General features: G+C 43.4%; 1 long non-coding RNA gene across 1 annotated transcript; it reads right to left on the bottom strand.

The window, feature by feature from the left end:
• Positions 1-4162: 4162 nt before the first annotated feature.
• LOC148110293 (uncharacterized) lies at positions 4163-11777 on the bottom strand. Its single transcript, XR_015724108.1, has 3 exons — positions 11489-11777; positions 6016-6136; positions 4163-4593 (listed from the first exon to the last, which is right to left on the bottom strand). It is a non-coding gene; the product is annotated as an uncharacterized LOC148110293 (long non-coding RNA).
• Between the last annotated feature and the right edge of the window lie 2530 nt (positions 11778-14307).

The following is a 14307-nucleotide window of genomic DNA, read 5'->3' as shown; positions in this document are numbered from 1 at the left end:
ATATCTTACCCTCTCTTTAGCAGAGTTAGTAATGACATCAGAAACTTTCAACAATGATCAGTGCATATTTGTACGTAAGCCAACACAACATAGACAAGCTCATGCTTATGAAATCCATTCATTTCTAAAGGATGAAATATAGGAGTCCTTTACCTAACTGACAATTAATTTCAAATAAATATTCAAGACTGGTTTTCAGTGGAAACATGTATATCACAGTTTTGCCTAAGGTTATGTCCACTTGTCATGATTTTAAGACAAGCAGTTCGGTGTGTAGGTAACTTCATTCTGGAAAAAAAGTCAGACACTACAAATAGCATAAAGTCTGTTGTCAACAATGGGACGCTAATAAATATTAAAACCTGGTTGTCATATAAGATTAATGAGTGACTATTTAGGATTAAACACGTTAAAACAATTTGGCCACAAAGTAGCCCATTAAAATCGTGATGATACGAAACCAGATATAATCCAGAAGCCGTTAAAGCATGGTAATATTTAATCTGTCCATCATTTTAAAAATTACTATTCAATATTCATAATTCAAAATTCTCATGTTTTATGCAGAAACCAGCAATTCGACAGATCCTATGTAAGAGAGCTAAGCAGTTTCATATGCTCTCCAGGTGTCTTTCCAAAATTACTCCCTGAAACATTGTTTAAATATATTATTCTAGAAAAGCAATGATTAGCGTGAGAAATGTAGTTACTGACAGGCATGTTCCTCCGGCTAGCACCGTTATTCCTGTTGAACATACGGAGCTATTCTGGAGCTATTTCAGCTCCTCCAGAAGCACAGTGTCATAGAGTTGTAAGAGACAATAAAAGTAATCATAGTAGCTGGAATCCCTTGCTTTTATTATGTCCTTGGCATGTTAAATAGCCTTATTTGGATTATTTTAATCATCTCCCTCCCCCATCAAAAAAAGACCCAGAAGACAAATACTATTCTTTACATTTTCAAAATGAAGAAACTCGGGGCGCCCGGGTGGCTCAGTCGGTTGAGTGTCTGACTCTTGATTTCGGCTCAAGTCATGATCTCAGTGTCATGGGATCGAGCCCATGTCCGGCTCCGCACTCAGCAAGGACTCGGCTTTAGCTTCTTTCGCTCTCCTCTTCCCCCTGCTCTCTCTCTCTTTCTCTCAAATAAATAATGAATCTTTAAAACGATGAAGAAACTGAAAAGCGTAACCCATTTCACAAAGCTATTGCAGGTCAGGCTGGGATTTGAACCGGAGTCTGCTTTTACTCGGTGCCTGTCCATTTACATGATCTCAGAAGTCTAACTGCCGTGGACAGACTGTCAAGCAAGGAAAGCTGACAGATCTGCTGACCCTCCCTGTCCTTCAAGTACATTAAGTCGAGCTGTAGACCAACCTTCCTTAAAAGGCAAAGAGCACGAGGAAATTTTTAATTCACTAATGGATCATATATTTTTTGGCATTTCCTTAATGATTTGTCCATGTTTCTAAACATGAGACAATGTAAAAAAGTAGAAGGAAACTTACAGTTCTGGAGCCCAGCCTCCCACTCGGGGCAGAAATCCCTTTCCTCTTCTTGGCCCTTCTTAAACTTTGAAAGCCTGACTTTGGAGTAAATATTACCGACTATTAAACTAGAGTGTGCCGGTTCCTTTCTTCTGTATCCCACCCAGTATTCTCATCACAATACTGATTCCTGACTTTGCCCCTCTCTTTGAGCCTCCCAGACCTCGTAGCCAGATCCTGACGCTCCTAGTTCCTAAGGGCTGGTGTGTTCAGTGAGCATTAAGACCGTTGCTAGGCATCTGTGAGCACAAGGGGAATGTGAAAGGAATCAACTTTTTATTCAATCCTTTCTGTTTCAGTAAAGATGGCTTCAGGTACATGCTAAATTTGCATTATGAGACGTTCAGAGGTAGGTGTGACCAGTTTCATTTTGGTGACGCATTGATGTCATCAAAGACCGAGGCTTGGCTCTTCCTGCGTACCATCCTCAGGTCACAAAATGGATGCAGCTGTTCCAGAGATCACGTACAGACACAGCAACATCTGGCCAGGAGAGAGGGGCATGTCCTCCTGGGCATTGTTTTGCAATTAGGGAGTAAAACCTTCTTAACAAGTCCCCCATACGATTTTCCCTCCAGTCCCAGTCTACAGTCAATGCTCATGACCTAGCTATAAGGGGGATCGATGACTCCAATACCTGCTATTTTCAAACACTCTAGTAGCAGTCAGCTTTGGGAGCACAGAGGAGGGTAGAGGGAAGAAAGAGCTGAGCGTAGACAACCGACTTACACCGCTGTTCTACTAGCTATGTCACGCTTACGTAGCCTCGCTAACCACAGCATGATCTACAGTTTCTAACGCAAACAGAGCAAACATTGGGCTCTAGTTTAAGTGGATTAGACCAGGACAAACATATGTATTTATCTGTCTCTAAATGGGAAGTCTCAAAGAATTTTAACTAACAGATTGATTAAACTAAAAAGTGCCCATAGTCAGAGCAAAGCCAAATGCTTTTTTTATTTGGCTAAACCAATTGGCATTGAGCAATTTGCCTTAACTACCAGTAAGATTTATTTTTGTCACCGTCTCTCTGCTGGTATTGTGTTCAGACTCCACGAATTACAACCTTACTTACCTTTCTATCGGCCAGCCGCACTATGGGTCTGGTAAAAGTTTACTCTGACGTAGAGGAATCTGCCAGCAATGTTTTTAGGCTCCCCCAAATCAGATGAAATAAAAGAGTCCTTGGTGATGCTGAAAACCCAGCACAGCACATCTTCATGTGAACCAGAACTTCATTTGACCTTGACCAGGTTGAGATAAGCAGCCGCAGCCAGGAGACAATGACTCATTTCTGAATAAGCAAGGATAATTTTCACACCTGTCTTTGAAAAACGTTGCCCCAGGAGTCTAGAGTTCCAGCAAGAAATCTGTCTAATTCTGAAAGCCCTTCAAAGGACAGGGTCACACTTGCCGGCTGAGGGATGTTAGTCCTACTGAAAAAAGGGGAGTTACGGCATTGTGCCAGAACTCCACAGCTACCAGTGCTGGCAAAGATGTTCATCTGAACCCCAAAACCTCCTCCTGGCAGCAGGTGAGGCCATCATGAAACAGATCTTTAAAAATTAAATGTGACCTGACATAAGAATTGAAACGCTGAGTGAGTCTATCTACCCATTCACCCGTCCACCCGTCCTACCTGTGTATCCGTACCTACCTAGATACGTAAGCATCGCAAGAGCTACTTAGAAAGGGTATTGTGTTTGTAAAATACTTAAAACCCAGAAATTTAGGGCATGCATAAATGTACAGACAAGGTTTTTAAATTACATCTATAATGTCAATTTGTCTTTTAGAGAGTGCAAATAATGATTCCTTTTGAGTTGCTTTGGAGATAAACAGCTTAGCTATCTTTGGTTCGCTGTCAGGTGTCTTTAACACTCAAGGATGAAAAAGAATTTCGTCATGTGTCTGTGAGCAATTTTCCTGAAGCCACCTGTTCTTTCTTTTTCCTTCCTTCCTTCCTTCCTTCCTTCCTTCCTTCCTTCCTTCCTTCCTTCCTTCCTTCCTTCTATCCCTCCCTCCTTCCTTCCTTTTCTTTCTTTCTTTCTTTCTTTCTTTCTTTCTTTCTTTCTTTCTTTTCTTTTCTTTTCTTTTCTTTCTTCCTTCCTTCCTTCCTTCCTTCCTTCCTTCCTTCCTTCCTTCTATCCCTCCCTCCTTCCTTCCTTTCTTTCTTTCTTTCTTTCTTTCTTTCTTTCTTTCTTTCTTTCTTTCTTTCTTTTTCTTTCTTTCTCTCTTTCTTTCTTTCTCTTTCTTTCTTTCCTCCTTTCTTTCTCTCTTTTTCTTTTTCTTTCTTTCTTTCTTCCTTCCTTTCTTTCTTGTCCCTTTCTCTATTAGTAAACATTTAAATATATTCTACCCTATGGAGCTTTCAACTGTGAAATTAACCTAGCCCCAGCCTCATTTGAGTAAGACCAGGTGTTTCATACTTTTCCCTCCTACCCACAGCAAGAATCCCTTAGGAAAAAGGGAGGAAGTAGGACATTTGACATTGGAGCGGTTAAAAAGTGTCAATTAACAATCTGAAAATGACCAGAGGCATTCTATCAAAACCTAGTGAAAATGATCTAATAAGCCCCAACTTTTAAAATGTAATACAAGATTCATCTCCTTTTCTTGCTTAAAACAAAAAAGCGCTCCTCCTTTCTCATATTTAAACAACAGCTATCAAAGATTTAATGATTGCCCCATTGGACACAGTTCAAACAATACGGGCAGGAAAGAATGTACAGCCGTCAAGGAACCAGCGTAGTCAGAAGTGCCCCAGACAAATCGCTGTACATCATCGGCTGGTTTTAATTAACAGCAGACTCTGAGCTGCTTTTCCTTCCCCCTCTTTCTCTGGTAACTTTAAACAAAGTGATTTGTGGAGTTCTGTCTTATACAGCATCTACTCCAGTGGAAACGGAGGCCGTCCACGGAAAGCACTTGAACCAAAGTTCAAAGCAGATTACGGCATCTGAAGGATACCTTACGATTTTTATCTTGGCCCTCGAAGAAGCGCGAGCGAAGTTCATTCATTTTCCCTCCCGAAGGGCTGAGGCTCCTGTGAAGGGAGTTTACGCGGTTATTCTTATACTAGATTTCTGTTAACGCTGATCTGATTTTAAGGACATTTGTATCCTGTAGTTAATGAAAAAATATCTTATGTTGCAAGCAGCCACAGTCCAGAGAGATGTTTAGAGCTTTATTTAACGGAGGACTTTCTTAGTGAATAAAGACATCCTTCAGCAGAGAAAGGCTTCCCTCCATGGGCAAATACTTGCGGTAGCCATCAAGTAATAAAAATGCTACTGAGGGAAGATGTCCGAGAGGCCATGTAGTCTGACCCTTTTATGGTAGAGGTGAGATGGCATGGTGCTCTATGGAAATATCTATAGAATACCTGAATGATATCGATGCCCAGAGACGGAACTTTCCCCGAGGTCACAGGGCCTGGTGCTGGCAACGCCACGGCTGTGTGTCTCTGCCCCCCATGGAGGAAGGGAGCTAACCAGTGATTAGGAAACATTTGACATACTGACATAAAAGATGGATGTTAGGAACTAACAATCTTCGTTCATGCGATCACATCGTGAGTACAGTGCTCGGTGTCATAGTGACCAGTCAGGTGACTGGGAAAGAACGGAATCAGAACCAGGACCTCTCAATTGCCTTGAACACCTTGACCACTTAATATAATCCACTCCATTCACAAATTGAACACTGTTCCTCACACAGCTGGTGTTCCCCCCCCAGACCTAACCATTTTTCTGGCCCATGGAAAGACAGTGCAACCAAGTGGCCAAGACCATGGGCCCTCTAGCCAGTCTGCCTCGGTCCATCTTAGACCTACCACTTACTTGCCGAGTAAACTCAAATGGATTATCTAGCTTTCCGTGCTGCCGTTTCCCCAACCGTGAAGTGGGGGCAAAACTATTACCTCTCGGGGCACCTGGGTGGCACAGCAGTTAAGCTTCTGCCTTCGGCTCAGGGCGTGATCCCAGCGTTCTGGGATCGAGCCCCACATTGGGCTCCTCCGCTATGAGCCTGCTTCTTCCTCTCCCACTCCCCCTGCTTGTGTTCCCTCTCTCGCTGGCTGTCTCTATCTCTGTCAAATAAATAAATAAAATCTAAAAAAAAAAAAAAAAAAAACCAATTACCTCTCTCCCAAGGCTGCCCTGAGGATTAACTAAATTATGAGTAAAACCTAGAACTGTGCCAGGCACACAGTAAGTTCTACAGAAATGCTGGCCATTGGGGCGCCTGGGTGGCTCAGTCGGTTAAGTGTCTGACTCTTGGTTTCTGTTCAGGCCATAACCTCAGGGTCCTGGGTTTGAGCCTTGCGTAGGGGTCTGTGCTCAGCAGGGAGTATCTTTCTCCCTCTGTCCCTCTTCTCTCACTTGTGCTCACTCTCTCTCTCTCTCAAATAAATAAATAAAATACTAAAACAAACAAAAAAAGAAATGCTGGCTATTATGATATTGACCTTCATCCTTCCTGATTTGATTTCCAACAGTATGACACCAAAGACCCAAGACATCCCCCATGGCCAAGTTATCGCTCTGTAGGTGATGTGGCTCCAATGCCTTCGTTGGACTTTCTGATGTCTTTTGGGGGGAGAAAAAAAAGAGGCTTGGAATTAGTTTTTCAATTCAATAAAACTCACTGGTATTTTTAAATGAGACTGTCGGGAGCAAGAACATGCACATTTATGAAATAGCACCAGGTGACATTCTCAGGAGCAGAATGAGGGCGGAGCCAGGCATAACCCCCTTCCAGAGCAGCATGTGGGTTACGCCTGACCCCTGGGCAGAGGTTACTCAAGAAAACAAGGGCACAGAGTATAGATAGTATACACGCAAACCCGTCTTCCAGTTTTAGTAGATTCCCAATGCTTGAAAACAGCTGTAAATGAACTATTCTGGTTAATCCCATAATTTGGCAGAGAGATTACGCAGATATCACACCCAGTGTATCGAGTTTTGATGAGTTACCAGGGGTTTACGAACAACCACCTCTGGGTCAAATTGGCCTCATGCCTTGTTTTGAGCTAATAATGTTTCTACATTTCAAAGGATTGTAAATATAACAAAATATAACAAAGAATAGGCAACAGAGGCTGTTGGTAGCAAAGAGTCGGCAACATTTACTCTTTGGCCCAGAGATAAAGTGTTGATCGCAGAGTTAAGTTGTAACAAAATACATGTAACATAAAGGCTCCCAGAGCATGATTTAATTTTTTTTTATGATTCAGAAGTCACTTCTGACTCTTGTAATATCCCAGGCTCAAGATTAAGAACATTAGTTATGACTGAACTGTGTAATGGTTAAACGTGTGAATTCTGATATCAGATTTCCTTGGATCCCATCGCGGCTCCACCACTTAAGCGTGTGATCTTTTTCAAGTTACTTAATCTCCCTAAGCCTTGGTTTCCTCATCTGTAAAAAATGAGCATTAGGCAGCCGCCTCCTCCGGCTGATGTGAGGATCAAAGGAGATAATGTATGCAAAGCGCTCTGGACGCCGTGGACCTCCATTAAATGTTAGTTGCTGTTGTTACAACTCTCTGAGCTCCCTGGTTATTTACATGTCGTGTGATTGGAAACTGACAACACGGTCATCCTGGCCAGAATGATCTATCCAGGTTCCCGACTCTACTTGCTGGCACATCCCTTATAATACACCGGAATTAGACGTGCCACATGTGGCTTTCACATCTAACTGGAACGTGAAGAGGACAATCCCTGCCAGAGTTCCACACTCACACGCACACCCTCCTGTCATGCATCCCCGCACGCGCTCGTGGCGATCTGCTCCTTCTACAGTCCTTACTGCCCTTGGTGGCTTCAAAACCACTGTCTTGCTCCTAAGAAATTAGCTTGATTGTGGTGATTATTTCACAAGATCTACACACATTAAAGCATCAAGTTGTAACTTTAAACATAACACACTTTTTGTCAGTTACTCCTCAGTAAGGCTGAAAAAAAGAAATAGGACATGCCATGAAAAGGATACTCACAAAGAGGTTTTGAAATGAGGGTTAGATAATAAACGTAAAAATGTGAAAAAAAAAAGCAAGAAAATAAAACAATAGTCCCAAGAAAGAGAGAGATGCTGCATGTGTGAAAATAATTAGTTTACAGTCACAGAGGTGGGATGGGTCCAAACTGGCATCCACTGCAATTCTTGGCTAGAACCATGCTCGAAAGCCTGCTCCTTGAATTCACTTGCTGGGATAGATGAGATGTCTGACATATAACATGAGTGAAAAATGAACTTTCATTTTTAGAAGCCTCTCGGATTTGAGAGGTCATGTGTTATTACAACATAACCTCACAAAATCGCATTCATGCAATGACCTAACAGGAAAAATCTATTTCTGTAAACTTTTCTGTAAGTCTAGATTCTTCAAATGAAGATCATCATTTGCTCCATTTCTAAATACAAAAAAAGGGGGCAGGGGTGCTGGGGAAGAAAAGGGAAAAAAAAGTAAGTAACGAAAAGAAAGAAAGCCCTTGAGATGTGTGACTTGAAAGGCACAAGATGAAAAAGTAAGAAAACATAGGAAAACACAAAATCACAAGTTCCTACGTTCTCCTGGAAAGTGTTTCTTTATCCACATTTGAATACTCTTACATGCTCACTTCTATGTTTCTTTAGGGGTCCAAAAAGTCTGAATTTTCCTTTAGGCTTACATGACAAGTATTTCCTTTTAACACCTCAATAAAAAATATATAGAAATTTTCCATAGATCTAAAAGGCTGACAAGCAAGACAAAATTTCCACCAAATATTGGAAGTCGGCCTCCCAGATGGAACAGAGTCGAGCGAGGAAAGCAGTTTTCTTTTACAAGGTTTGGAAGCCCCATAAAATTTCTCCATCTCTCAAAACAGTCTTTGACCAAGGGTAAAAACGGCCCTGCTCTAGAGGAAAAAAATGCTGCCCATGACTTAGAGGAAGATTGAAATAAACTCCTTGAGCCTCACGCATCCTCCAATACAACATCAAAGGGTTTTTATATTTGGGGGAAGATAAAGTCACATTCCCTTCTACTTGGTTTATCAAAGACGACGTAAGTATCTTCTAGAATATTTCATACAACGTTAGTTAAGATGTAAACCTTAGTGGGAAATTGCTTTTAAAAATTTTGTCATTCACCAAAAACCTGTCGTTTTAATAATTGATTTGAATAGCTCAGATTATCACCTCTGATGGCCGAGAGCCCTAGGATTGAATAATGAATGTTGCCTTTCTCAAGAGTTTGTTCTCCTGTTTCTTTCTTAGCAAGATTCCCCACGAGCAGTGTTTCTCTTCATGAAGTCCTTAGGAAGATGATACGGGGGGATTTGGTTGTATATTACATGCTGTTCAGTACCTGCCACAACTTCAATGAAATGTTTTTCTACTTCTTTTTTTTAATTATTATTATTATGTTCAGTTAGCCAACATATAGTACATCATCAGTTTCAGGTGTAGTGTTCAGCCGTTCATTAGTTGCATGTAATTACATTAGCTTGCATGTTACATTAGTTGCATGTAACACCCATTGCTCATCTCAACATGTGCCCTCCTTATTACCCATCACCCAGTTACCCCATCCCTCCACCCCCTCTCCTCTGTAACCCTCAGTTTGTTTCCTGGAATCTAGAGTCTCTCATGGTTTGCTTCCCTCTCTGATTTCTTCCACTTCTTCAGGAAGTTGCTTCGGCTTACAGCGCTGCCTTATTATTGCCATTAAGAGCTCATCTTTGTGCATGGAATAAATTAGTAGAATGGGTCCAAATTTGTTCTCTTACTAGAGGCAACTCTCCATAGTCAACATAGAAATCACCATTCTTGGCTACTCTGTGCAGTTTACAGTGGAATGCCGGCCTGCCTGATGGTCTCCACAGATTTCATCAGAGACATCTGTTAGCTCTGCTGTTGTTTTCCCGGAAATGCTCTTCTTGGCCCCAGCAGATACACGCGTCTGAAACCCTCATCTCTGTTCTTTCATCCTCCAGTCAAAATTACAGGTATGAGAAGAAATTCATGATGGAAATGAACGTATTTCTTTAATAAGCAGGGCTGGTGTCGTATAAATAATGGCATCATTGGAAAGAGCATTTCTTCAAGGAGGCTCTAGAGTCCCTGGTGTCCCATCTGTCTTGTGGAGATTACTACTAGCACACACTTTTGTTTGTCTCCATGCTCCCCAGGACCGGGGTATAGCCTCCTCGAACATTCCTTCCCCGCAGGGTTATTCCCAAGAAATTTCTAGACACAATTCTCTCATCCTCCCACTCCAGCACCCTCCTCTCCTGCCTTCCGAGAGTCCAACAATGGTGACTTCCTATCCCAACAGGAATTGTCATAATTTTCTCCTTTTCAGTTGTAAGGCCATCTAACAGGTTAGGCCAGGGGGTGAAGACTTTCTTAATCATCACCCTTTGTTTCCTTTGGGTCTCATGTAACCACCTGTCAGAAAGGTCACATCTTTTTAAATATATGTAATTCTCACAATGATTCTAAATGTTAGTACTGTTCTTGTTTTGAACAGATAAGGAAACCAAGACTCACACAGTTTAAGCATTTGTCCAAATGTGTAGCCGGCAGGCAGAGAAGAAGCTGTATCGTTCCAAATCATTACCATACATTGCTCCCTCTTCCGGATCCTTTCTGGATTAATTCTTTTACCCATGTCAGTGGGTACATTATTATTGTTCCCTATTAGATCTTCTGTTTCATGGAATCACGTCTCTCCCTCCCTTCAAAGGGTCTCTGATAAATCTCAGTCTTATTCCTGCATCCACGCTCTCTCCTAACCAATGTTTACTAAGCACCTACTTCGCCCAGGCTACTCTCCACAGCGTCATCCTTTGTTACCAAAGTCGGATGTTGACAACAGCCTTGTCCTGTTGACAGTCACTCCAAAAATAGTCAAGATGTCCAACTGGCAGAGTCAAACTGTAGACTCTGTACAGAAACCGAAGAGCTGAAGGGCTCAGATTTGTAACCAGGTTCTCATGGAGCTGAAAGCATGAGTCTCTGTCATTTTCTCCTCTCTATCTTGCGGCCTTCCCAGTAGCTGCCCGTACCCTGGGAATAGGCGACGCCACTAGGTCATCTGTGACCTCTGTGAAGCGACTGGCTTGGAGATGGGGGAGGGATCAAAGGCGGGTCTTCCAGGAGCAGGGACTGAAGCAATCTCCCGCACTGCTGTGCTCTTTTAGGAATACCGTCCTCAAAATCATGCACTTGGGGCAATCTTGCTCCTCTCAGACATCTTCCCACATAATCCCTGTGTCCCTCCCTTGGGACAGTTTTTATGACGAGATTTAGTTGGGGGGAATTTTACGTTGGATTATCCATATCGTATTCTATGGGCATACTGGATGCCTAAAAGCAATATTTTGATAATTTGACAACCTGATGTTACTTGGGTTGAAATATCCTCAACGTTAGGAGGAAACTTGGGATTTCTCTTTTTAGGTTCTTTTAAATTTTTTTCCAACATTTTTTTAGATGAAATTTGCAACCATATAAAAAATTGGAAGGATTGTAGAGAAAATCTCCATAGGCACTGCCTAGAGTCTACAGCCAATGGTTCGCCGTGCTTGCTTTGTTAGATATCTAACTATTCATCTCTCTAGCCATCAGTCCGTATTATTTTTGATGCATTTTGAAGCAAGTTGCAGACATCAGTGCACTTTATCTGCAAACATTACCACATGCATACCATTAACTAGAGTTCAATATTTGTTTATGTATTTTTTAAGGAAAAAAATTGCCTGCAGTGAAATATGTAAATCTTACTGTCTCTTTCTAAAAGCTTTGACCAATGCAGACAGGTATATAATGTAACCCTTATCAAGATATAGAAAAAGACCAGCGTTCACACAGTTTTCTCATGCCCCTTTCCCACTCAATCCCAGGCAAACTCAGAGGCAACCACTTGTTCCTTTTACTTTTCATCATACCTGAAATCATATTTTCCGAAAGGAAAGTCATCCAGGGTTTTCATCCATACCACTGTCGGAATTTGGAGATAAGGCATCTATTACGACCTAGAGTGTAGAATTCTCATCAGTAGGAACCCCACACTGGCCTCTGATCACAGCTAAATCCATCTGTCCTTTCTCTAACTAAGTGTTTTCTTCCACCATTAGCTGATGGTTCATCCGTCTTTCTGTGATTTCCGAAGCTGCTTGAACAATTTCAAGGAAGACTGGCGCTCTGTGTTTTCCCTGTTTGGCTTTACAGCTTCCGTCTTGCATTTGAAGCTTCTTGTTTGACTTTGGACATGACCTTATTATTGGACACTGATCATGCACCATGCGCAAGGATCACTTGTAGCAGGCAAACATGGAAGATTTTTCTGGACTCATTCATCACGCTTCTTGGCACCACTGGGCATTGCTCATTTGACACGGGGTCCTGTAGAGTGATAGGGGCACCTGCTAAGCTATACGGGACAATGTCCAATTCAGGTCCAGTCATTAGTCATGTGGCACATGCTTCTGACTACGCTGATTTTGTGCATGTGTCACAGGATGCCACGCAGTGGAGTGACCTTTTACAACATGAGCTGGTACATTCCATTGTAATCAGTGAGTTTTTGTTGGATTTTCTGCTCTAGGAATCTGCCAAAGAAAATTTGTAGGAGAGAGAAAAGTCAATCCGTAAGTGAGTGCTCCCAGCTCTGTGGAGGAGAGAGCTGGTGAGAAGCCACAAACATGGGTGCAAGTTGTTCAGTTGCCTCTGAGATGTCTTTGGGCAAGCGTATGAGAAAGGAGGGGGGCACTAATAACATCTCTCTGGCTTGCCTCAAGAGAAGTTGCAGGTATTCCCTCAGCGGATATGGAAGAATTCTTTTAAAAATGAAAAGCCATAACACAAAGCAAGGTGCTCTCAGAGTCCTCGGGCTCCCTTGGAGGACTGATTTCCATGTGGTGGTCAGCAGACTAAACAGGTTAATCCTGTAGTTCTCTCGCAGGTAAAGGTAGGCTATAGGTCTTCACTGGAGATACCAGAGCACGGTCCAAGGGTAGCATAATAGTAATAACAATAATTGTTAATATTTCTCGATACTTACTATAACCGTTAGATTCCTAGCAGGAAGCAGATGGCCCACCACCAAACTGTGGAAGCTGGGGAGAATTTAATGAAACTACTTACAGATGTGTACTGCAGGGAAACTAATAGGGAATGGTGACGTGCCCAGGGACTAGCGATCTCTAGGTCTGAAAGAGCAAGAGGAAAAGTGGCATCCTCCAGCCTGTTGAGAGCTGGAACTACCGAGGAGGAACCATCCAATGGGAGCTGTGTCTGGAATTGGCGTTGCCCTGTAGAGGTGACTCTGGGAGACCACCTTTCCATGCTTGTCCTGGTGGGAACCCCACTGAGAACAGAGATTCTAGTGTTAGCCTCCGGGGGTGGGGGGTGGGCGGGTGGAGGAGGGGCTCCTGACAACTGGAGGAGCCTCAGGGTAGAAAGGCAGCTGAGGCTAGGGTGAGCGGGGCGGGAACCCTCCCTCCCTGCATCTGCCCGCACAGGCTCACGAGGGACTCCCATATGCCCAAGGCTACAGCAGCCCATCATTTTGGTGGGGGGAGGCAAGTCCTCCCATGCGGGCTCAAGCTGCTGCCTCTGGCCCAAGGCGCTAGGGGCTTTCACACCTCTTTCTTCTAGTGCCCAGATACCTTCCACATGTTGTAGTCACGGGGTGGGGGGGGGGGGGGTGGGGGGGTGGGGGGGTGTGCTAAATCATTTCCTTCTTTTTTGCTATACTGATTGGTTGCATATGCCCATTTTGTGGGGGTCTATCCTATCTGAAACATCTGACACACCCGGAGACCATCTGAGCAAGCTTGGAAAGCTCGAGACCTGGAAGTTAGACGTGGGCAGAACCAGGTGGATTCAGGGAAGCTGGAATGCCTCCCTGCTCCCCAAGGCAGGAAACACCCTCAGTTGGCACCCCATTTTCATTGAGGGGTGGGCAGCGAAATAAGTAGGAGTCTGAAAGATGTGCTTTTCGATCTTGATATTAGGTGATTCAGGGCAAGTTGCCTGTGCCCCTCAAGCCTCACCTTCCTCATCTGTAAAATGGAACCAATGCCAGCACTTACCGCAAAGGGTGGTTGTAAGGGCCAAATGAGATGACGAATTTAACATGTTTCGTGTATTGTGCTCCATACCACTTAGTGGTCACTTGTTCCATAACTAACGATATCCTTATCGTTTTGTTCTACACACATGCCTGGTGATGTGCGCGCACCCAGCAAAACACGTTACTGAGCATGTAGGGAAGAAGAGAAGCAAGGAAAGGGGGGGACTCATGAGCCGGTTGTCCATCTTGCCTGAGGCCCACCTGCACAACCCCCACCTGCTGTACTACCCACCCGAGCACCCCGCATGCTGCGGTGGACAGAAGGCGACGTCTGCTCTTTGGGGCGTGTCCGGTTCCTCCCCCAGCCAGGCAACCCTATCCTGAGTTAATTTCGGGACTATCTTTACTGTGGCCTCCAGGATCTCTCAATGCTTTACGGAGCAGATTTCTCCGGTCATTGCTCTCAATCCTTTTTTAACTCCAAGCCAGAGTTTTATTTCTTCCCCCGGACATGCCAGCGGAGCTGTGGGATGGGGAAGAAGGCACCCAGTGAAGTGAGCCACAAATGGTGTAGGAGTATCTGCTGGTTTACTTCTGTGATAGAGTTGGTTCCAAAGCCAGTGTTTCTAGAACACAGAGAACACGTCATACTTAATTATACTATTGGCATCACCGTTGCCTACATAGCAT

Source organism: Ursus americanus, chromosome 4 (genome assembly GCF_024610735.1).
Source record: "Ursus americanus isolate L20-20 chromosome 4, mUrsAme1.1.p, whole genome shotgun sequence".
Taxonomy (NCBI): Eukaryota; Metazoa; Chordata; class Mammalia; order Carnivora; family Ursidae; genus Ursus; species Ursus americanus.
The sequence above is the reverse complement of the archived record's forward strand: the minus strand, read 5'-3'. Positions and strand labels throughout refer to the sequence as shown.